Below are 23,753 nucleotides of genomic sequence, written 5' to 3' on the forward strand. Positions count from 1 at the left end.
GTCTCTCTCTCGAACACACAACTTTCTTCTCTTTCTTTTTTTTTTTGTTTTCTTTCGTCTTTTTCTTCGTTTGTTCATCTGCCTTCGTCCTTCTTCCTTTCTTCCTCCTCCTCCTCCTCCTGTTATCGTTTTTATTCCCATTCTCTTCCATTTTCTCCACTTTCGCCACACACACACACACACACAAACACACACCAGATGTTGTCCTTCGTTGTCGTTCTCCTTTTTATATCTAATACCGGAGAGAGAGAGAGAGAGAGAGAGAGAGAGAGAGAGAGAGAGGTGAGTCCCGGCACGCTCCCTCAATGTGTTCACAGACTTGTCAACAATGCGATTTTCCGCCATAACTCTCCTTCTCGTTGTCAATAAAGACTAAACGTTCAGCACACAAAGAGCGAGGAGGAGGAGGAGGAGGAGGAGGCTTGGGAGGACGTAAGACGATGAGATAGGGAGAGTTGAGAAACACATATAGAAGGAGGAGGAAATGAAGAGGAGGACTAGGAGGAGGAGGAGGAGGAGGAGGAAGAGAAGGAGGTAAGACGGAAAGACCAATGATGAGATAGGGAGAGTTGAGAAAGGGATAAGGAGGATGAGTAGGAGGAGGAGGAGGAGGAGGAGGTAGGAAGATGAGGAGCAAAAAGAAAAAAACACACTAACAATTATAAGCTCAGTAGTAAAAAAAAGATCAGTAGTAATTGTAGAGATTATATTTAAATGCAAATAAGTACACAAGGAACAAAAAAATAACGAAAATAATAATAATGATAATAATAATAACAACAATAATAACAATAGACCTGACAGTAACACCACTAACAGTCCTTCGCCTCTGACATCCACCCGGGGCGTTTATCCACAAGGAATTTATCGCTGTTCTTTTGTTTCGGCTCGGGGGCGCATCTTTAGGCCTGGCGTGTATATTTACCTTGCTCTCAGAGGCCTTAGTGACCCCCCCTCCCGGCGCCTTACCCCCTGTCCAATCCTGCCTCCTATTTCTTTGTCTGCCTTCTTCCTATCTCTTCTCTTCATCCCTCTACGTTCCTCTCTTGCCAAGTATTCTCTTCACTCCTCCCCCACCCCCTCCCGCCTTACTTCTCTCCCATACCCTCCCTTTACTTCTTTCTCTTTCTCTTTCTCTTCTCTTCATCTCCTCACGTTCCTCTTTTGTCATGTTTTCCCTTATTTCTTGTTCATCTCTGCTCTCTATCTCCCCTCTTCTCCTCTCTCTCTTCTTTTCTTCATCTTCTTTTCCTTTAAAATTATCACGCCTCTGTTTTTACATTTCTTCTTCTTCCTTTCTTTCATCTCTTCACGTTCTCTCGCTTCTACCTTTTCTTTCTCCTTTCTTATTCATTCTTTTTCCCTTCTTTCTCTTTGCTTCTTCGTTTCTCCCTCTCTCTGTCTGCTTTCCTCCTCCTCCTCCTCCTCCACGAGACGCAGAGGAAATATTTGAAGTGGAGGCTCCGGCTGGTGACGTTTTGACGCGGCGGTGAGAATATTTGATTTTTCCCCCACTCTCTCTCTCTCTCTCTCTCTCTCTCTCTCTCTCTCTCGTGATGATGGTAATGATGGTGGTGATGTTGGCGACGATGATGGTGTTGATGATGGTGGTGAACATGTTATTTCCGTTCACATTTACAATTCTGACGTTAATAATAATAATAATAATATCCAGGAATTTAAATATGCAGGAATTATTTTATTATTTTCCATCACTGCCACCACCAACACCAACACCACGACCACCACCACCAACAACAACCATTACTAAACTACACACATACATATAACCTGTTGGACACATGATATTTACGACCCCCACATAACCCATAGAGAAAACACCACCACCATCACCACCACCAACAACAACATCAGTAACAATAACAGCAACAGAACCATTATTATCACCCTACATACATACATACATATATAGACGTAACTTGTTGCATACATGATATTTACGAGCCCCAGTCACAGGTGTTAGAAAAAGCTATCCAGGTAAACACATGAATACCAAATGCGCGGCGAGGTATGCGGCGGATTAATTCATTGCCCAGAGCAGGTAATTGTTGTGGCGGACACCTGCCTGGCTTACCTGTGTGTGTGTGTGTGTGTGTGTTGGTGGTGGTGATGGCAGTAGTGGTAGTAATCGTGTTAAAAAGTAGTTCAGTGATGAAGCAGGCGTAGTAGAGGAGAGAGAGAGAGAGAGAGAAAGACCTTCGTACTTCTCTTCTAAATAGCAAGATTAAGCATCCTCATCTCCTGCTATCGGAAAATACAGATTTGGTCCCTAGCAGTATCGGGTTGTTACACACACACACACACACACACACACACACACACAAAGGGAACAGATTTTGGACTTTATTTGATTTTGCGCAGAGAGAGAGAGAGAGAGAGAGAGAGAGAGAGAGAGAGAATGGAGGTGTCAATACGCGCTGATGAAGAAAAGAAATATTATCCCTAAAATAATGATAATTCAACTCGGCATTCGATCCATTACCCAATCATCTCTCTCTCTCTCTCTCTCTCTCTCTCTCTCTCTCTCTCTCTCTCTTTGCTTCTTCTTCACTGCACTTCAAATTTTATGTCACTAGACGGCTGCCAAATCTTCCATCTCCACTCGTTCATCTCCTTCCCCATCATTTATTCTTCTTCTATTCTCTTTTCGTTCTCTCTGTTATTTCTCTCTATCTCTCTCTCTCTCTCTCTCTCTCTCTCTCTCTCTCTCTCTCTCTCTCTCTCTCTCTCTCTCTCTCTCTCTCTCTCTCTCTCTCTCTCTCTCTCTCTCCCCTCCTTTTCCTTCTTTTCTCTCTTTTGTATTCTGTCTCTGCTTCTTCGTCATTTTCCTCCTCCTTTTTATTTGTCTTCATTGCTTTCTCTTCTATCTTATTCTCCTCCTCCTCCTCCTCTTCATTTTCTGTCGTTTCCTCTCTTTATTGTTTCTCTCCTTCACCTTTTATTCCTCTTCGTTCTTCTCGTTCTTCTCCTCCTCCTCCTCCACCTCTTCCTTGTGTTACTTCTTCTTCTTCTCGTCTTCTTCTTTCATTCTTTTTTTGGTAAATTAACTTTGGACTTTGCAATGTAAAAGGAAATGGCTTTCTTGTATTAGATTTTGTCTGTCCGTCTGTCTGTCTGTCTGTGTGTCGGTTCCCTCCCCATCTCTCTCTCTCTCTCTCTCTCTCTCTCTCTCTCTCTCTCTCTCTCTCTCTCTCTCTCTCTCTCTCTCTCTCTCTCTCTCTCTCTCTCTCTCTCTCTCTCTCTCAATGCATCAAGATATTTCAACACCCCATCCAGACTAAAATAGTGACCCCTTCCATCACGGCAAAATGGCCCAGGGGGTTTAGATTTCGCATTTTCTTTCTTCTTTCTTTTTTTTCTTTCTTTCATTTTTTTGTCTATCTTTTTTCCTTTCATTTTCTGTGTTTCGTTCTATTTATTTATTTATTTTCTTTCTTTCCTTCTTTCTTTCTTTAAATAACCTTTTGGATTGTCAACAGAAATCGCAAAAAAAATTAACACACACACACACACACACACACACACACACACACACACACACACACACACACACAAAACGGCCTAACGAAGCATCCATTGAGAGAGAGAGAGAGAGAGAGAGAGAGAGAGAGAGAGAGAGAGAGAGAGAGAGAGAGAGAGAGAGAGACTGGTATGGATAACAAGAAAACAGACAAACGAGGTAAAGCTGAATTATAAAAAAAAAAGGAAAACGAAACAGAAATATCGTTGCAAAAATAAAAATGAAAAAAGAAAAAGAAAAATAACTCGTAAATAGAATCAGTATATACATTTTTTCTTGTTTTTTAGGGGAATATTTTTACGCTCGTTATTTTTATCCTTCTTTTGTAATTTCTTTTCCGTTTATTTTTAACGTCAATAGTTATGAATGAATGGGAAGGAAAAGAGAAGAAGAAAAGGAAACGCGGAGAAAGGAAGAGAGAAAAACCTGATGAATGGGAGGGAAGGAAAGGAGATAAAAAAATGAAAAGGAAGGAAAAGAGGAAAAGATAAAAAGGGATAATGGAAAATGGAAAGCAAAATCGATGAAATGGAGGGAAAAAAAGGAGAAAAAAATACGTAAGAAAGGAAAGGAAGGAAAAGAGATAAAGAATGAAAAGGAAAGAAAAGAGGAAAAGGCAACAAGGGAGGATGGAAAATGGATGAATGGGAAGGAAGGAAAGGAGAAAAAAATACTTAAGGAGGAAAAGGAAAGGAAAAAAAGGCAAAAGGAGTGAGGAAACAAGATGAATAAGCGCATTTCTTTCCTTATCTCCTCCTCCTCCTCCTCCTCCTTCTCTTCCTCATCTCCTGCATCCCATTTCCACTCTCCTCCATGCTTTCCTTCCCTCTCTATCTTTCTCTCCTTCATTTACCCCATTTATTCGCCTTTCCCTCCACTCCGTTGCCTCCCTCCCCCTCCCCCTTTATCTCCATCCCTCCTTCTAATCCTTTCTCCTCCTCCTCCTCCCTTTCCTTTTTTTCTGTCTTTCTTTCCTCTCTCCCCTCTTCATTCATTTCTCCGTGTCATATCTGCTCTCTCTCTCTCTCTCTCTCTCTCTCTCTCTCTCTCTCTCTCTCTCTCTCTCTCTCTCTCTCAGACAGCATCCAGTGGGTCAGAGTCAACGAGATTACTCTCTCTCTCTCTCTCTCTCTCTCTCTCTCTCTCTCTCTCTCTTTCTCTCTCTCTCTCTCTCTTTTATCCCTCTCTGTGTGTGTATTCTGGCGGTGTGTGTGTGTGTGTGTGTGTGTGTGTGTGTGTGTGTGTGTGTGTGACAAGTCGGCAAGAAATGAAAGGAGAGAGAAGGAAAGGAAGAGAATGAAGAAGAATGACAGTGAGAAAAAAAAGAGAGATAGAGAAAAAAAAGAAAGAGCGGAGAATCAGAAACAAGGGATAAGCAAGAACTAGAAAGCAAAACGAATTATAAAGAACAAGACGGAACAACAAGGAAGAAGAAAGAGAAATACAAAGAAAAAAGAATAAAAAAGGACAGACAGGAACAACGGGAGAGATAACAACAACACAGCAAACAACAAACAACAACAACAAAAACATCAACAAAAACTAAAATAGAAACAATCCGAAATCGATGACACCAAAAAAAAGTAACAAAAAATAGGAAAAGAAAAAAGTTATTAGCTTCGAAAAAAGGAGAAAAACAATGGGAGAGAGAGAGAGAGAGAGAGAGAGAGAGAGAGAGAGAGAGAGAGAGGGGAAAATGGGTGAACGTGGACGACGTATTTTCCCATTCCTGAGGGGCAAAAAGTTAGTAGATACCGCCCGAGGGACACGCTGACGTCATAACCCAAAGAGGAAGAGGAGGAGGAGGAGGAGAGGGAAGAGAGAGAGGGAAAGGAAGGGGAGGGATGAGGGTATGGAGCAGGGATGGTTGAGGAAAAAGAATGGGAAGGGAAAGAGGGAGATAAAGAAGGAGGGAGGAAAGGGAGTAAGAATGGGAAGGGAAAAAGGAAGGAGGGAAGGAGAAGGGCGGGAGGGAAAGAGGGAGGGGAGAGGAAAGTGGAGGGGAGGAGTTAGAGGGGAGGGAGGAAACCATAAAAAACCGATAGGGGCGAGGGAACGAGAGAGAGAGAGAGAGAGAGAGAGACCCTATAGACCAGGGCTACTCAACCATTATGAGCAAAAGGACCATGTAAATTTCCAACAAGCCTATTTCTCTGAGGTCGTTACTAAGAGAATTTTAATTAACTAGGCTTCAGAATACTGCTAAGGACGTTTAACCTCCTAGTAGTCAAATTCCAGGCACTCTCTTGGCACCAGATGGTCACTCGGGCACTCTCTTAGGCAGTCAGGCTCTCTAGACTCTGAGATAAGGACGATATTGCTAAACCTCTCAGTAGGCACGTTTTAGACATTCTTCAGGCATTTAGGCACCTTCTACCCACTCAGTCACTCTTGGCACTCTTTACGGACTCAGTCACTGTATTAAGGCACTCTGGAACTCTCTAGCCATTCTTAATATTGCTATTGAAATTAAACTTCTCATTGGACTCAGGCACTGTTTAGCTACTCAGGCACTCTATATGCAATCAGGTACTCACTAACAACCCCTTCATCACCCCCAGGCACCCAGCAGGCACACATCAGGCACTCGAGGAAGACGCCAGGCACTCCACGGTACAGGCACGCGGGGAGCCTGTCTGGGGGCCATGACAAGGCAAATGGCCCCGCGCGGAGACCCAACGGCCCCATAAACCTCGTGTGGCAGCCGGTTGAGGCCGGATAATGGGCGCCCCGGATGATGGGACCCGGCTAAGGCGCCCTTCATTATGGGGTGTTCGGGGTGAAGGGAGTGAAGGGGGGGGGGGTGAGGGAGGGGGAGGTAGTGATGTGTGTGTGGGGGGGGGGTGAGGTGTCGACGGAGGTCAGTTTTGAGTGTGTGTGTGTGTCAGTAAATCTTCGTGTCCGGATAACTGAATGTGAACGCCTGTATTAGTCCGGATAACTGAATGTGGATGTCTGTTGGAAGTTCGGATAACTGAGTGTGGGTGTCTGTATTGATCCGGATAACTGTGTGTGGGTGTCTGTATTAAGTTCGGATAACTGAGTGTGGATGTCTGTTGGAAGTCCGGATAACTGAGTGTGGATGTCTGTATTAGTCCGGATAACTGAGTGTGGGTGTCTGTATTAAGTCCGGATAACTGAGTGTGGATGTCCGTATTAGTCCGGATAACTGAGTGTGGATGTCTTTATTAAGTCCGGATAACTGAGTGTGGATGTCTGTATTAAGTCCGGATAACTGAGTGTGGAGGTCTTTATTAAGTCCGGATAACTGAATGTGAACGTCTGAATTAGTCCGGATAACTGAGTGTGGATGTCTGTATTAAGTCCGGATAACTGAGTGTGGATGTCTGTATTAGTCCGGATAACTGAGTGTGAACGTCTGAATTAGTCCGGATAACTGAGTGTGGATGTCTGTTGGAAGTCCGAATAACTGAATGTGAACATCTAAATTAGTCCGGATAACTGAGTGTGGATGTCTGTATTAGTCCGGATAACTGAGTGTGGATGTCTGTATTAAGTCCGGATAACCGAATGTGGACGTCCTTTTAAAGTTCGGTTAACTGAGTGGACACGCATTGTTACATCCGGTTAATCGCGTATCTTGCATCCGGCTGCCGTATACGAGTGAACCAGTGAGTTTGCGTATAACCGGATCATTGCATACAGAGGTAAATCCTGAGAGAGAGAGAGAGAGAGAGAGAGAGAGAGAGGCACAGCGCAGGTAACTTTTGGGCGGATCCGGATCAGATTCGGTTGTAGTGAGTCCGTTTGATAGCCAATCCGGTTAAGCGAATACGAATTGTGTTGATTCCGGTTGGCAGTGCGACTTGAGATGGCAGGAAATGGGTGGAGAGAGAGAGAGAGAGAGAGAGAGAGAGAGATGAGGACGAGTAGGAAGAGGAGGAGGAGGAATCATGTTTTAGCTTGTTCAGTTTTCTTGATTTTTTTCTTCTATATGATATCACCCTCGTCTCCTATTCTCTTATTATTATTACTACTACTACTACTACTACTACTATATATTACATGTTTTTCTTTCTCCTCTTCTGTTTTCCATCCTCTCTTTCTCACCCACGCACACCCACACACTCTTACAATAATTATTCCTATTTTCCCACCTTCTACTTTTCATTCTTTCTCTCTCTCTTATTTTTCACCATATTCCCTCCCTCCCACCAACCTTCTCTCCATCCATCCCACGCACTCTCCCACTCGCTCCCTTTCTCCCACCAACCTTTTCTCTTTCCATCCCACCCACTCTCTCCTATTCGCTCCCTTCCTCCTCCCACCAACGCCTTCAATACGGGAGAATCACCATTATTATTTACACATGCATGGAAAATGGAGAGGCGAACAGCAAGGTAGTCTTGAATATGCATCTCATCCAATGGCGGTATTCACTGATAATGGAGGGGGGAGGAGGAGGAGGAGGAGGAGAGAGGGAAGGCAGGGAGAGAGGAGGAGGAGAATAAGGGAGAGGATATGAGAGAGAGCGAGGCATCAAGTATCTTTCCAATTATTTTTTTTCTTCCGCAAACTGAGCTTTTAGAGATAAGAAAGGACGTGGAGGAGGAGGAGGCAGAAGGGAGGGAGGGAGGAAAGGAGAGAAAATGACGTAGATAGGTAGCAAAAGGATGAAGATAGGTAGAAAGATGGAAGGAAGGTAGAAGAGGAAGACAAGCAGAATGAAACACACAATAATCGATAATACACGAAATAAAATCCAGTTTTACCACCAATCTCAAGTTTCATAAGCACATCAAATTTCCTCGCCCATCGCCGTTTCCCCGACATAATCTTCCTCCCTTTCCTTCCGCTTCCTCACCCACTCGCTCCTTTCATGACTTTCCTAAGAGTCTTGACACATCCTCTATCTTTTCAGGTATTTTCTTACTTTTCTCATATTCCACTGTGGCAAAGAGAGAGGGAGAGAGCGACGGATATGAGGTGAAGAAGAGGAGGAGGAGGAAGAGGTGGAAAGCGAGGTAAGGAGAGGAGAATATGGAGGCACAAGTGTTGAGAGAGAGATTCCTGCTTCCTCAAATCTGGTTATTCACGCTGCTTTATTTTCGCTAAGTTGATTACATACTCCATTTACTGTCGCCTCTCTTCAGTAGACTTATATCTTGCTTTGTTTTCCTATCAGACGTAGAAATACTATGATGCGCATCACTCGAGTAGGCTATGTAGTGCAAATTTATGAATACTCGCGAAATGGATTACCAGAACATTTCAGAGAGGGTAGCAAGGCTTGTGGGGGGGTGGGGGGTGTAAGCGAGGGGGGAAGGAGTGGGGGTGTATGGGAAGGGTAAGGTATGGAGGGGGTGTAAGGGAAGGGGAAGGTATGGGAAATGGTTAAGAGGTAAGGTGCAAGATCAGGGAAGGTATATGGTGAGGTTTGAAGGGGATACAAGATAGAGGAAGGTATGGGAGAGGTGTGATTCGAGAGGTTGGGGAGGGTTGTGGGGAGGTACAGGCCTGGGGGGAAGGTATGGAGGGAAAAGCGTGCGAGGGAGGGGATGGGGGAGGGTCAAGGGAGAGGAGGCTAGGGGGGAAAGCATGGAGGAAGGTGTACATGGCTTTGGTCACGTAGGCAGCCATCCCAGCTTGTCGAGATGAGGATTTATGTACTTCAAACTTTGCCCCTAAGCTTCATGCGAGGTAAAATAACTGATAATAGTGTCCAGTTAATCAAAATCTTCGTATTTCAACTTGTAATCATTATCCTTATAGCTTTGAAAGGGATGGAGAGGATTAGAATCGAATCGACTCGAAACAGTGCATCCGACACCCCACGGCATCAGAAGAATATGGATAATAAGATAATAATTTGCACCCTGGCTATATACGAGGCTAAATAACTGATAACACCATAAAACACACCAAGATCTTCGTATTTCACCATGCAATCATCAACTTAGGAGCATGAAAAGGGATGAAGAGGGCGAGATTCGAATCAGCTCGACCCCTTGCCTCCGACTCACTTATCGGTCACCGCCGCTCACCGCTCACTCTCTGGTCACTAGCCAGGGAGGGTCCGCTGGGGGCGGAACGCGTCACGTTGTCTCTTTTTAATAGTGCTTCCATCTATCCCTGACGGTGCTGGAGGATCTACAGAACCTACACGAGGACTTCAGGCGCCCCTTGACCCTGAGGCCCTTGGAGTAGTAGGTGAGGCTGGTAAATGTGACTTTGAGGTTAGGAAAACGGAGGAAGCCGGCGAGAGGACGACGCAGGGTGGCCGGGTAGTTCTGCGCAGCGTGGGTCGGCGTCGCCTACCCACCGCTGTCTCCACCCTGTTAATTCCACCTATGATTAACTTTCATGCATTTTCTTTCAGGTTATGCATTCAGCAGGTCAACATACGGGGCCCAGTTGTATACGGGGAGCGGGGTGAGGGGTAGAATCTTTGGTGCAGGGTGGTTGGTGTGAGGCGCTTGCCAGTCGAGTCGCCGCGAAGCACAAGATAAATGTTACTCGATGTTAATGTTCTCTTTCAGGTGTCCAGTAATTTATTTTCATTTATGTATGTGTTTTTTTATAATTTTATCGCCTTGGAGTGCTGTTGTAGGGATGAGTAGAGGGCGGGCAGGCAGATAGGCAGGGTAGGTGATGAGCACGCTGCCCGGTGAAGCAAGCCACGTGGTCACCTTGGCCATACTCAATACATATGTTCATTTCCAAGTAACAGAGGCATCATTTTAACGTGTTATCTCTCTACTCTTATGATCTTTTCCAGGTAAAAGGTGTCATTTTCAGGTGTACTGTTAATCTTTGTAATTATATTCGTGCTTGAGTGATGTTGAAGGCACAGTGAAGCAAGCCACGTGGTTACCTTGGTCATACTCAATACTTATATTCTTTTCCAGGTTACAGGGGCATCATTTTTTAGGTGTATTACTAATTTATAATAATAATTCGTTGCTGAGTGATGTTGAAGGCAAGGTGGGTGGAAGCGGGTGGCCGAGGCGACGCCGGGAATCAGTGTTGCCAGATGACGCCGGGAATCAGTGTTGCCAATCTCGAGGTGGTATCCTTGTGGGTTGTAACTTCTGTGCTTGTTGCGTTGGCTTCAGTGGCACGATAGGGTTCACATTCTGTTTCTAGGGTGTTATTTGGGTACTTAAGTTTATGGAGTCGTATTATATGATTATTAGAAGGAAAATGTCGGCTAGTGGTGATGGTTGGTATCCCCCCATTGCTCTGTCCTCCTCCTCCCGTCCCCCATCTAAAGAGCCGGCCCTGCCCTCCCCTGGTCCCCCTCTCCTCCCCTTTCCTTCCCATTCCTTCCTCCCTCTCCCTACCTCTCCTACCCCTCGCTTCTCCTCCTCCTTACCCCAACCCCATCTCCAACTTGTAATCCTCGCGTCTCTAGCCTGACCCCCTCTCCCTCCTCCCCCCTTCTCCACCCTCCACCACAACCCTCGCGCCTCTAGCCTCTCCCGCTCTCCCTCCTCCCCACTCCTCCACCCCCACCATAACCCTCGCGTCTCTAGCCTCTCCCCCTCTCCCTCCTCCCCCCTTCTTCACCCTCCACCTCAACCCTCCCGCTTCTAGCCTCTCCCGCTCTCCCTCCTCCACCCCCACCATAACCCGCGCGTCTCTCGCCTCCCCTCCTCCCCCCTCCTCCCCCACGTTGCATGAGCCGGCAGATGTTCATTGCCACCACTTAAGATATTTTTTTGTTTTATCTATATTTGCGTTTCAAGGGTTATGTAGTTAGGTTACCTTGATGCAACCACGTACGTACCTTTTTAATCTTTCGCTTGCAGGTTATAATCACCTTGTTTTTACGGTTGAAATGGAAGTGTGTTGTAATTGACTTAGCAGATTACAGTAAGGCGTTGGTTATTTAATCAAGCGGAAGTATGTAAGTTAGAAGTTAGTGGTTATTATGTTTCTTTATTTCTTACTGATATATATTTGAAGATTCTCAATAGTAGGCTAAACAGGAGAGAGAGAGAGAGAGAGAGAGAGAGAGAGAGAGAGAGGTCCTACAGGAGCAGCAAAGGATACTCGGGTCTGGGAAGTAATCTTATTAATTCATCATTTTGGGGGAGTGGGTGAAGGACGAGGAGGAGGAGGAAGAGGAGGCGGAGGGAGGAGCAGGGGAGGGTGGAGGGGAAATTACGAGAGCTGGAAGGACTGATTTAATGGGCAACTTTTTAATGGAAGTCTGTGCTGCCCTTAACACACACACACACACACACACGCGCGCTATAAAGGAAAGCCTGCGTATAAGACTTTCCAAGGTTGTGCTAAGATGATTTTTTCGCGATAATAAATTTTTCGCTACATAATAAATTGGAGGTTAGAATACGCTGTTATATATTGTGTTTGTGGGTTGTTTTCTCTTCGTTTTAGTCTTTTCCTTCTTCGCTGTCAGCGTAGAGAAGAATGTTGGTTGACTCTTAATACCTCGGTTATATAAATCTAATAATAATATATGAAGTTAAAAATGCGCTGGGTTATATATTGTGTCTGTGGTTTAGTTTCGTCTTAGTAGGCTATGTGCTGGTTGGCCGACACTCATTTCCTCCGCTATATCTTAAATTCTATTAAGGTTAAAATGCGCTGGGTTATATATTGTGTCTGTGGGTTTAGCTTCGTCTTAGTAGGCTATGTGCTGGTTGACCGTCATTTATTTCCTCCGCTATATCTAACACTACTAAGGTTACAATGCGCTGGGTTATATAATACGTCTCTGCGGGTCCAGTTTTATCTTCGTATTAGTGCGTCGTGAAAATGCTGGCTGGTCGGTTTTATATTTAATAGCTCGGTTTATTTCTCTTCCCCCGCTCTTTCCACACCACATGCTAGTATATCAATGGTTTATAATGCGCTGGGTTGAATACATTGTGTCTGTGGGTGCAGTTTTGTCTTCGTATTAGTGCGTCGTGAAAAATGGTGGCTGGTCTGTTCTCGTTTTAATAGCTTGGTTCATTTCTCTTCTCGCCGCTCGTCTCACACCACATGCCAGTATATCAATGGTTTATAATGCGCTGGGTTGAATACATTGTGTCTGTGGGTGCAGTTTTGTCTTCGTATTAGTGCGTCGAGAAAAATGCTGGCTGGTCTGTTCTCTTTTAATTAATAGCTAGGTTCATTTATCTTCTCGCCGCTCTTACCACACCACATGCTAGTATATCAATGGTTTATAATGCGCTGGGTTGTATATATTGTGTCTGTGGGTGCAGTTTTGTCTTCGTATTACTGCGTCGAGAAAAATGCTGGCGGGTCTGTTCTCTTTTAATTAATAACTAGGTTCATTTATCTTCTCGCCGCTCTTACCACACCACATGCTAGTATATCAATGGTTTATAATGCGCTGGGTTGTATATATTGTGTCTGTGGGTGCAGTTTTGTCTTCGTATTAGTGCGTCGTGAAAAATGGTGGCTGGTCTGTTCTCTGTTAATAGCTCGGTTCATTTCTCTTCTCGCCGCTCGTTTCACACCCCTTACCAGCAGCGTCGCATCCCACTGTCCCCAATATCTCGCCGGCTTCTTTATTTCTTTCCTCCCTCTCTCCCTCCTGCTGGCCCTCACTAACTCCTTCACTCCTACTCTCCCTCCTCTTCCTTTGAACAGCCTCCCTTCTCTCCCTGTTCCTCCCTCCTTTTATTCCTCCCGCTTTCCCTCTCCATTATATAACTCCTTCACTTTCCCCTCCCATTCTCTCACTTTCCTTCTCAGCTTCCCTCCTCATCCCCTCCGTACCTCCCTTCTTCCTTCTCCTCTCTCTCCTATCTACCTTCCCTTCCTTCCTATCCCTTTATCCTTTCCTCCTTTCCCTCTCCTCTCCCTCCTACTTGCCTTCTCTCCCATCACCCTTCCTTCCCTCCCTATCCTCCTTTTCTTCCCTCCTTTTCTCCCTTTCCTCCCCCTGCCTTCCTTCTCTCCTCCCCCCGCCTTCCTGCTCTCTCCTCCCCTCCCTATCTGCCTCCTCTCTCCTCTCCCTCCCATTCCTCCCTCTTTCCCTTCCCATCCTCTTTTTCAGCCCAGCCCCCCCCCCCCCCCCCCACTCCCCGGGCTGACAGCGGAACCTTAATTAAAAACAAGTTAGGTTATATAGCCGTCGAGCGGGAGGGATAATGTCGAGCTGGCCTGTTAATGGATGGATGTGTGTCGCGCCCACCACCAACGCTACCCGCTGCCTCCGCCTCCTCCATTCCCTAACTCGTTACTAGCTTTATCTCGCTCTCTTGTCCCTCCTTTGTTGGAATTTGTCTTTATGGTGTAGGTGGGTTATATTTCGAAGCGTTTTCACTATTGCGGTAAACTAATTTTGCTTGTGTCATTAATAAATCATTTATTTTCTACCACATTCCCATCTATTTTTCCTGTTCCTCCTCTGTAAAAAGGTGGGCACACATTTTACAGTTTTCAAAAGGACATAATGTTCTCATCCCTCGTTCTAAAAGTAAACTTATTTTGGATTACGTATTTATTGCATGTGATGTAACTAAGAGCCATTACTACCTTTGCAAGAATTTGTCATTATAAAGTAGGTGGGTGTGTATATTAAAGCGATTTCAAAGGTACATTGTAAACTCACCCAATATTCTGAAAGTAACCAATTTTGGCTTTGTTAAACCTAAATTTGACTTTAAGCCCTTACTACATCTTCCCTGCTCCCTTACCATCAGAACCATCTTGATATCAACCTCATAAACCCTCATTACCATCAACTCCAGTCAAATTAGTCTCCTCGCACCCTTACTTCCTCCGCCTTTCTCCTCGGAAATGAAAATTGAAACGTAAATGCCTAATCCTTATGTTGCAAAAGTCTCTCTTCATGAATAATTTATCTTAGGGGGTTGGGTATATGTTCTCCCCCAGTGTGCTGGCTGGCTTGTTTATAGTGATACAAATTTTAGGCACAACTGAAACTGGAGAGGGAAAATAAGAGGCTGGGAATGGATAAAGATGAGAGGGGAGGGAGAGAGAGAGGGGAGATAATGAGAGGGGAGAGAGGGGAGATGCTGAGAGGAAACGGAGAGAGGAGGGAAAATGAGAGGAAAGGGAGAGGGGAAAGGGGAGATGATGAGAAGGAAGGGGAGAGAGGGACAGAAAATAAGAGGGAAGGGAGATAAAAGGGAGAATACTAAAAGGAAGGGAGAGAGAGAGAGAAGCGAGATAATGATGCACAGACTCGTAAGGAAGAAAAAAAAAAAGGAAATAAAATATTGCTACGTCCATCCTCGATTCTGAAAAGCTTAGGAAGACAAAAGAAAACGGAGTGTGGGGGACGATTTATGCATTACTGCCATGGAGGGAGACTACGATAAATTATGATTACTACCTTAATTTATAGTGGAATTTGAATGCACCGGAGGACGTATGGAGATGTATAGGAGGAGGAGGAGGAGGAGGAGGAGGACGAGAGGCGACAATGCTACGTTTCTATCCTATTTTCGTTTTGGTAATTGTTAAAAGGATATATAGGAAGAGAGAGAGAGAGAGAGAGAGAGAGAGAGAGAGGGGGGGGGGGGTTAGAAATGTCACGAGCAAAAGTAGAAACGAAAAGAAAAGAAAGAAAGGAGATGAGAAGGAGGGAATGAAGGAAGGGAGATAGGAAGGAAGGAAAGGGAGAGGGAGAAGAAGAGAAAGGGTGTAATTTAGTGAGTCTCATTAATCTTTCCTCCCTTGTATATTTTTTTCCCTCCCTGAACCTCCTCTTTCATTAGCTTCTCTCTCCTTCATCTCGTTTTTCTCTCCCTCACTCCCTCTCTTCCCTCTCCCTCTCCTTGTTTCCTCTCCCTCATTCTTAATTTCCCCACTTTCCTCCCCCTCTTTCCTCTTCCATCTCTTCCCTTCTTCCTCCTCTCAAACATCCCCCTCTTCCTCCATACCCACGTAACCTCTCCCACCTCTTCCCTCCTCCTACCTCTTCCTCCTAAATCTTCCTCTCCTGGTTAGTAATTTATCGCCCTTTAGATTCTGATGGAATTTAAGTGTCGTTTCCGTCTCCTGTTCCTCGTTAGCGGCGGCTTGTTCCAGTTAATTTTGGGGTAGTTTTTGTTTTTTATTTATTTTTCATTTTTATTTTTTTATTTTTTATTTCTTTTTATTTTTATTTTATATCTTTTTCTTCCTCTTCTTGTTTTTCTTCTTATTTTTACTTTCTTTTCTTCTTTACCTTATTCTTCTTCGTTGTTCTTGCTGCTTTTTGTCTTCTTGTTCCAGTTCTTGTTCTCTACAGCCTTTCTCTCTCTCTCTCTCTCTCTCTCTCTCTCTCTCTCTCTCTCTCTCTCTCTCTCCCCCCTTAGTCAAATATTTTACCAACAATTTGAAACTAATGAAATCTCGAGACGTTTTCTTGGCGTCGGAATTATTATTATTATTATTATTATTATTATTATTATTATTATTATTATTATTATTATTATTATCATTACATTACTTCTGCTATTTATCTACAGCTACTACTACTTTCGTCCTCTCTCTCTCTCTCTCTCTCTCTCTCTCTCTCTCTCTCTCTCTCTCTCTCTCTCTCTCTCTCTCTCTCTCTCTCTCTCTCTCTCTCTCTCTCTCTCTCTCTCGCCATTCCGGAGTTTTAATCATCTACTTTTGAGACGGAAACTTTCGCGTCTGTTTAAGAAAGAAAATAAGTTTCGGGAAGAGAGGGAGGGACGGTGACCTGCTTTCCGGGGAGAGAGAGAGAGAAGATATAGTAGCCACGAAGAATATGGAAAAGAAGAGAAAGGAAAAAGGAGAAAACGAAGAAAATGAAGAAGAGCTGCAATTTCGAGAGAGAGAGAGAGAGAGAGAGACTTTTGTGACAGGGGGAGCTTTTTCTCGGAATTAAAGGAAGGGGAAGGAAGCGTATGCAGAAATATCCAGGAAATGAAGTGTCAGGAATGGGAAGAAGACGAGGAGGAGGAGGAGGAGGAGAATGAGGTTGAAGAGGAAAAGGATGAGGTTGAAGATGAAGATGATGAGGAGGAGGAGGAGGTTGAGGAAGAAGAGGAGAAGGAGGAGAGAAATATAATTACGTGTTTCTCTGAAATTCTATTAAAGATGATGTAAGGAAGAATGTACAGGAATGGAGGAGGAGGAGGAGGAGGAGGTGATGGAGGAGGAAAACACGAGTCAAACAACACTGAAAAAACAACGCAAACTTGGTCAAGGTAATATAAGGCTCTTCCTCCTCCTCCTCCTCCTCCTCCTTCCCTCTTCCTCTCCTTCGTTCCTTCATTTCCCAGTCGTGTTCTCACTTCTGTTTGATATCTCCCTCCTTTATCTCCTTTGTTCTCTCTCTCTCTCTCTCTCTCTCTCTCTCTCTCTCTCTCTCTCTCTCTCTCTCTCTCTCTCTCTCTCTCTCTTCCCTTCACCCTTCCCTTCCTAGTCTTCCATTTGAGTTCACATTGCATTTCCCTTCCCCTTCTATCCTCCTCCTCCTCCTCCTCCTCCTCTTCGCTTTTCGCCCTTCTCACGTTTCCATCCTAATCACATTTGTTTCTATTTTTCTTTCTCTTTGTCCGTTTGTTAGTGTTTAACTTCACACGGAATTTATCTGCTTCTCTTCCTCTTTCATCCTACTCCTCCTCTTCTTCCTCTTCCTCCTCTTTCATGTCTCTTTGCGTCTATGCTAATCATTTTTTCCTTTCTGATCTCTTCCTTGCCATGTTTTTCTTCTTATTTTATTCTTATCTCGTCCTTTTTTTTTATTCTGATGTCGTTATTTTCCATTCTGATCCTTTCTTATTTCTTTTATTTTTTATTTTTTCCTTCCCTTCCCTTCGCTTTCAATTTCTCTAACTCCCCTTTTCACATGTTGCTCTTCCTCCTCCTCCTCTTCCTCCTCCTCTTCTTTGGTTCTGTTTTGCATCTCTGCTTCTCTCTTCTTTCGCTTTTTTATTTTTTTTTATTTTTCATTTCTACTTTTATCAATATTATTTATTTACTATATTTAATTCTTATCTTTTTTTATCTCCTATTATCATCATTTATCCTTTATCATACATCTTTTCTCTATCTGTGTGTGTGTGTGTGTGTGTGTGTGTGTGTGTGTGTGTGTGTGTGTCTCATCCCCTTTGTCTGCTACTATTCTCGTCATGGGATGTGTTCTACTCTTTCTCCTCCTCCTTCTCTTCCTCCTCCTCTTAAATATCAGGGTTTGCGGTCTTTCGAAGTGGCGTGTGTTCCCTTCAGACTATTTTTACCTCCTTTGTGCAATTGTGAATGCCAGAGGATGTTAATATAATGAACCGTGTGTCTGTCTGTCTGTCTGTCTGTGTCTGTCTTTGTTTCATTTGTAGGTATTTCCCTTCAATCTTCTTTCCTCTTCTTTCTCTTCTCTCTTTTTCTCTATCTATCTATATCTGTATTTCCCTCTATCTATTTATTTCGTATTGTATCTATTTATATACCTCTCTCTCTCTCTCTCTCTCTCTCTCTCTCTCTCTCTCTCTCTCTCTCTCTCTCTCTCTCGTTACGCGTAAAAGCTCCATCATGTCTCTAATAACGGAACCAATCGAATGAAATTTAAGTCAACCATTAAATGTACCCCGCTGTCCAATTAGAGAGAGAGAGAGAGAGAGAGAGTAAAAAAAGTGCGTGAAACAGATGATGGAAGCGACGGCTGTGTGTGTGTGTGTGTGTGTGGTTTTGGTGTTAGCGAGGGAAGGGGAAGAGAGAGGGGAGATAAAGAGGAATGGGAAGGAAAGAGAGGATTAAGTATGGGAAGAAGGACGATAGAGAGGAAGAGGGAGAGGAAGGAGAAGGAGATAGACAGAAGTGGAGAGAGGGAAGGGAAACAGAGAGGGAGAGAGGGTAAAGAGAGAGGAGGAGGATAGAGAGAGAAAGAGGAAGAGTAGAGAGGAATGGAAGAGAAAAAGTGAAATAATGGGAATGGGAATCAGAGAGGGAAGGGAAAGGGGAGAGTTGAGGTAAAGGGGGGAGTTGGAAGAGATAGAAAGAAGGGGAGAGAGGGAGGGAGGAGGGGGAGGAGGGAGGAGGAGAGGTAGGGGGCGGGGAACATCGATGGTATGACGTCACGAGTTGTTGCCGAAATTGGAGGCGAACTGTCTATTTTTATCCTTTGTGTGTGTGTGTGTGTGTGTGTGTGTGTGTGTGTGTGTGTAGATGGGTGGGCGTGTTTATCTTATTTGTCAGTCCATCGTTGTGTATGTCTTTTTGTATCTTCTTTAATTTCTTTTTCTCCTTATTTTTTTCAGTCTTTCCTTCCTTCGTAATTATTTGATTCCCTTTTATCTCTTTTCTCAACCGCATTCGTCAAAGAAAATAGGAAATAGATATGAAAAAATCTGCTTTAATTTCTTTTCCTCCTTCCTTTCACTCTTTCATTCCTTTTTGATCATTCTCTTCCCTTTTGTCTGTCTTCTCAAGCGCATTCGTCAAATATATAAACGTAAATATATATATAAAAAAAAACTGCTGTAATTTATTTTTCTCCTTCTTTCTCACACTCTTTCATTCCTTTTTTAATCATTCTCTTCCCTTTTATCTCTTGTCTCACGCGCATTCGTCAGAGAATATCGTAAATACATATGAAAAAGAACACAATTTAACTAACGAACAATATATTAATAAACTCAAACAACAGAATAATTACACAACAGGAAAACAATATTCGTAAGTGTACCGATCCATTAGGCGAATAAAATAAATAAATATATAGAGTAGCCTCCCCTTGAAATATAAAAAAAGAAAACTGGCTTACGGTCAGTATTAATTACACAAACTAAGCGGCGATGTTCTTGTTGTTCGCGGTGGTGGAATGACGTCAGAGAGAGAGAGAGAGAGACTGTCTGACTGACTGACTGGAAAAAGGGTTCGGATTTTATTGTTCTTGTGCATGGAGAGGGAAGGAAAGAATCTTGCCCCGAGGAGGAGGAGGAGGAGGAGAAATAGGATGCCACGAGATGGAAAGGGAATGGGGTCAGTAGGAGAAGGAGGAGGAGAAAGGATGGATGGTAGAGATTTGGAGGAAGAGGAGGAGGAGGAAGAGGAGGAAGAGAGGGAGGAGGAAAGAAAAAAAAAGAGGTAGGGAATGGAAGAAAGAGGAGGAGGAGAGAAGATTAGGAGAGGAGAAAAAGGGAAGAGAGGAAAGAGATTAGAGGGATGAGCGACAGGGAGATGAGTGAGAGGGAAATGAGGAAAGGAGATGAGTGAGAGGGAGATGAAGAAAGGAGATGAGTGAGAGGGAGATGAGGAAAGGAGATGAGTGAGAGGGAGATGAGGAAAGGAGATGAGTGAGAGGGAGAGATGAACCGGAGATGATGCTTAGGGTTACTCATCTCAATTTATACCTCTCCCCTTCCTTCCCCATTGCCCTCCTCTCCCTTCCTCTCCCATTTCCTTCCATTCCCTCTTCTGCCCTTCCATCCCTCCATTTCCTTCTTGTCTCCCTCCCCTCTCCCCTCCCTTTCTTCCTCCTCCATCCTTCTCAACTCTCTCCCCTCTCCTCCCCTTTCTCTCCCCTCATCTGGTCACTCAAATCTCTCTCCCCGTCTCTCCACACTCCTCCCCTTCCCTTCCCTCCTCTCCCTCTCCCCCCTCCCCCTTCTCTCCCCTCTTAGCCAGTCAATTAACACGGGTTCGGACAGGTAATTAAGTCGTTGATTAGTCCAGAAAATCAATGAGTCCAGGTAAATTATTGACCGTCTAATTAACGTTTTCACCTGTTACGACCACCCCTTGGCTCTCTCTCTCTCTCTCTCTCTCTCTCTCTCTCTCTCTCTCTCTCTCTCTCTCTCTCTCTCTCTCTCTCTCTGTAAGCTTTCAAGAATTACCAATGACATTTTTTCTCCTTTGGCTGATGTCCTTTTTTCTTTCTTTCCTTCTTGATGAAAAACTATTAGAGGGTGATGAAAAGGAGTATGAGGAGAAGGAAAAGGATATTAGTAAAAGGAAAATAATCTGGAAAACAAAAAAAGAGGAAAATGAAAGGCGAGAAAAATGAGAATGAGAAAAATGAAAATACTGGAGAAAAACAATAAAATAATAATGAAGAGAGAAAAGGGAGATAAATAAAAGGAAATTGTCAATGGGATATATTTTTTTAGTTTCCTATTTTCGTTTTCTCTTTAAAAATGCGATTAAATTCCTTACACGTGACTGAGAGGAAGATTAAGACGTGAGTTTAGAAGATTAGTTAACTGAGATCTTCCTCCTCCTCCTCCTCCCTCCTCCTCCTCTTCTTCTTCCTCTCATTTATCATCATTTCCTTCTTCGTCTTAGTATTCACATTCTTATCGCATCTTTCTTTTATTATTATTTATTTCTAGTGTATTACGATTTCATATTATTCATCTCTATTTCATTTTTCATCTTTCTCATTTCATTTTTTTGCTTCTTTTTTTCATATATTTTCTTTTTTCCTTCTTCCTCGTTCTTTTTCGTATAGTTATTATCCGTTTTTATTTTTATTATTCTTTATTACTAATTTACTACGTCTTCTTTGTCTTAATTTATCTACTTTCTCTTTTATCATCATCCTTTTCATCTCATTAATCTTCCTTTTTTTAATTTCGTTTTAATTTTTTGCTTTTATATTTTTTGGTATTTCTCATTACTGCATTTTTTCATTTTTAATTATTTTCTGCTTCGGAATTTACTAGCTTTTTTTTTCTCTTCTTTTTTACGCCTAAGTTTTAATTACCTTCAAGCGTTCATTTGATATTTTTTCCCTTCGCTAAACTTTGATCATTTATTTTTTTCCTTCTTACTCTTTCATTTTCATTTTTGTTTTGCTTTTTTTTTCTGCTCCGCCTCATCACTCCTGTTTTTTTCCTCGTCGTTAACTTTAATTTATATACAAACTACATTTTTATCGGTCAATTTTTTTATCTCTTTTATCACCCTTCCTCTGTTCCTTCGTTCTTCCTATCCCTTCCTCTCTTCCTTCGTTCTCTCTTCCTTCCTTGCCTCTTTGCTTGGTTTCTATCTCTTTCTTTCCTCTTTCCTTCCTTCTGTGCCTTCTATTCGTCTTTCTCTCTTTTCCTTCTCTTTTTGCTTGCTTTCTATTACTTTTTCAATTATCTTTCCCTTTCTAGCTTATTCCCTCTATTCTGTCATCCTTTCCTATATCTCTCTTCCTTCTGTCCTTGCTTCCTATCTTCCTTTCTTTTCCTTCTCTCTTTTTTTCCCTCTGCCTTGTTTCCATATTTCCTTTTTGCTTCTTCTCTCCCTTCCGTTCTTCTCTCTTTGCGTGGTTCCTATCTTCTATTCTTCCCTCTTTTCTTCCTCTTGTTTCTCCTCCTATTCCTCTTCACTTGCTTGTTAACTTCCTTCCTTTCTCTCGTTCATTCAACCTTCCTTTTCCTTCCTTCTTTCCTTCAGTTTTTCATCACTCACTCCTTCTCTGTTCTCCTTCCTTCCACCCTTCTCTTCCTTCCATCTCCATCCCTCTCTCTTTCCTTCCATCTCCATCCTTCTACGTTACATCCATCTGTCTATTTTCTTGCCTTCTATCTCCTTCCTTCCCTCCTTTTCTCCTTCCTTCCCTTCTTCTCTCCTTCGTCTTCAGGTCACGAAGAGTTAATTTTGTGAAGGCAATTTATGGAGGCTTATCCAATTGCCGACTTTCTTCCCTTTAATCTCCCTCTTACCTCCTCCTCCTCCTCCTCCTCCTCCTGCTTCTCCTCCTCCTCCTAGTCCTTCTTATCCTCCTATCTCCTCTCCTCCTATCTCCTCCTCCTATCTCTTCCTCCTCCTCTTCTTCCTCTTCTTATTCCTCCTCTTCCTGCTTTACTTACTTTTCTTCCATCTCCTTTTCCTCCTCATCTTCCTCTTCCTTCTCCTCTTTCTCCTCTTCCTCCTCCTCGAACATTCCGCATGATCCTCCCTACTCCCCCATTCTCCCTCCTCCTCCTCGTCCTCCTCCTCCTCCACCTTCTCCTCCTCCTCCTCCTCCTCCTCCTCCTCCTCCTCCTCCTCCTTCCATCTCGTTTATGTCTTCAGCTTTTTATTTCCTTAGTTATCAAATTCCAGCTTTTGTTTTACGATCTTTCTCACTTTCTCCTTCACGTTCATGTTCCTTTAATCTTCCTCTCTTCTCTCTCTCTCTCTCTCTCTCTCTCTCTCTCTCTCTCTCTCTCTCTCTCTCTCTCTCTCTCTCTCTCTCTCTCTCTCTCTCTCTCTCTCTCTCTCTCTCTCTCGTCTGGTTTCTTCGTATCGCGTGTCTGCAGTAAAGGAGTTTAGTCGAGGAGGCGGAGGAGAAGGAGGATGAGGATGAGGAGGATGGTATAAAATAAAGGATTGTCAAGCTGGTTCTCTTCATTACATTACCTCTACTACTGCTACTGCTACTGCTACTACTACTACTACTACTACTACTACTACTACTACTACTACTACTACTACTACTACTACTACTACTACTACTACTATTTCGCCATTCAACACAGCACTTCGCCTAATAATGTTCTCCTCCTCCTCCTCCTCCTCCTCTTCCATCTCCTCCTCCTTCTCCTCCTCCTCCTCCTCCTCCTCAGGGTGAATATTTCTGCGCCACGGAGGAAATATAAAAGAGAGGCAGGAGGAGGAGGAGGAGGATGACTTGTTATACATAAAATGGAAACCCTCTTATAGGCCTTGGTGACGTCATGACAACAACAACAGCAACAACAATAACAACAACAAACCTAGTCGTGGTGTGTGTGTGTGTGCGTGTTCGTGATAATTGCAATGTTTATTTTTTCACTCATAAGTAAGGTCGTAGCAGCAGCAGCAGTAGTAGTAGTAGTAGTAGTAGTAGTAGTAGTAGTGGGCAGTGTCATTCTTACAAAAAACTAATCAATTTTTCACTTCGTTAATTAAATTTTCTTGTGTGAAGTTGACGAGACAGAGATTGGGTAAGGAGGAAGAGAGAGAAGAAAGGAGTGAAATAAAGGAAAGGGGGGGAGATTGTAAAGGAGGAAGATATTAAGGAAAAAAGGAATTGAGGGAGGGAAAGAGATGAAAGAAGGGAAGGAAGGAGGGAGGGAGGGAGGAAGAAAGAGCATCAAGGAAACCACACAGAAGATTAAGGGAAAAATGTCGAAACGGAAGTGAGAGAGGGAAGGGAAGGGGAGGGTACGAAACGAGGAGAAGCGTAAAATGGTTGATGAAGGGAAGGGAAGGAGGAGTGTGCATGAGAAGGGAGATGAAGGGAAGGGAAAGAAGGGAGGAGGGTTGTGTAAAAAGGGAGATGCAGGGAAAGGAAGGGAAGGGAAGGGAAGGGAAGGGAAGGGGAGGAGGAAGGGAG

General features: G+C 43.6%; 1 long non-coding RNA gene across 1 annotated transcript in view; it reads left to right on the forward strand.

Annotated features, from left to right (window-relative positions):
- Positions 1–5,679: 5,679 nt before the first annotated feature.
- The window catches only part of LOC127010290 (uncharacterized), a 40,568-nt gene continuing 22,494 nt past the window's right edge, over positions 5,680–23,753 (forward strand). The window contains exon 1 of the long non-coding RNA XR_007763031.1: positions 5,680–9,712. This is a non-coding gene — a long non-coding RNA (uncharacterized LOC127010290). The remainder of the gene's footprint in view (positions 9,713–23,753) is intronic.

Source organism: Eriocheir sinensis, chromosome 43 (genome assembly GCF_024679095.1).
Source record: "Eriocheir sinensis breed Jianghai 21 chromosome 43, ASM2467909v1, whole genome shotgun sequence".
Lineage (NCBI taxonomy): Eukaryota > Metazoa > Arthropoda > Malacostraca > Decapoda > Varunidae > Eriocheir > Eriocheir sinensis.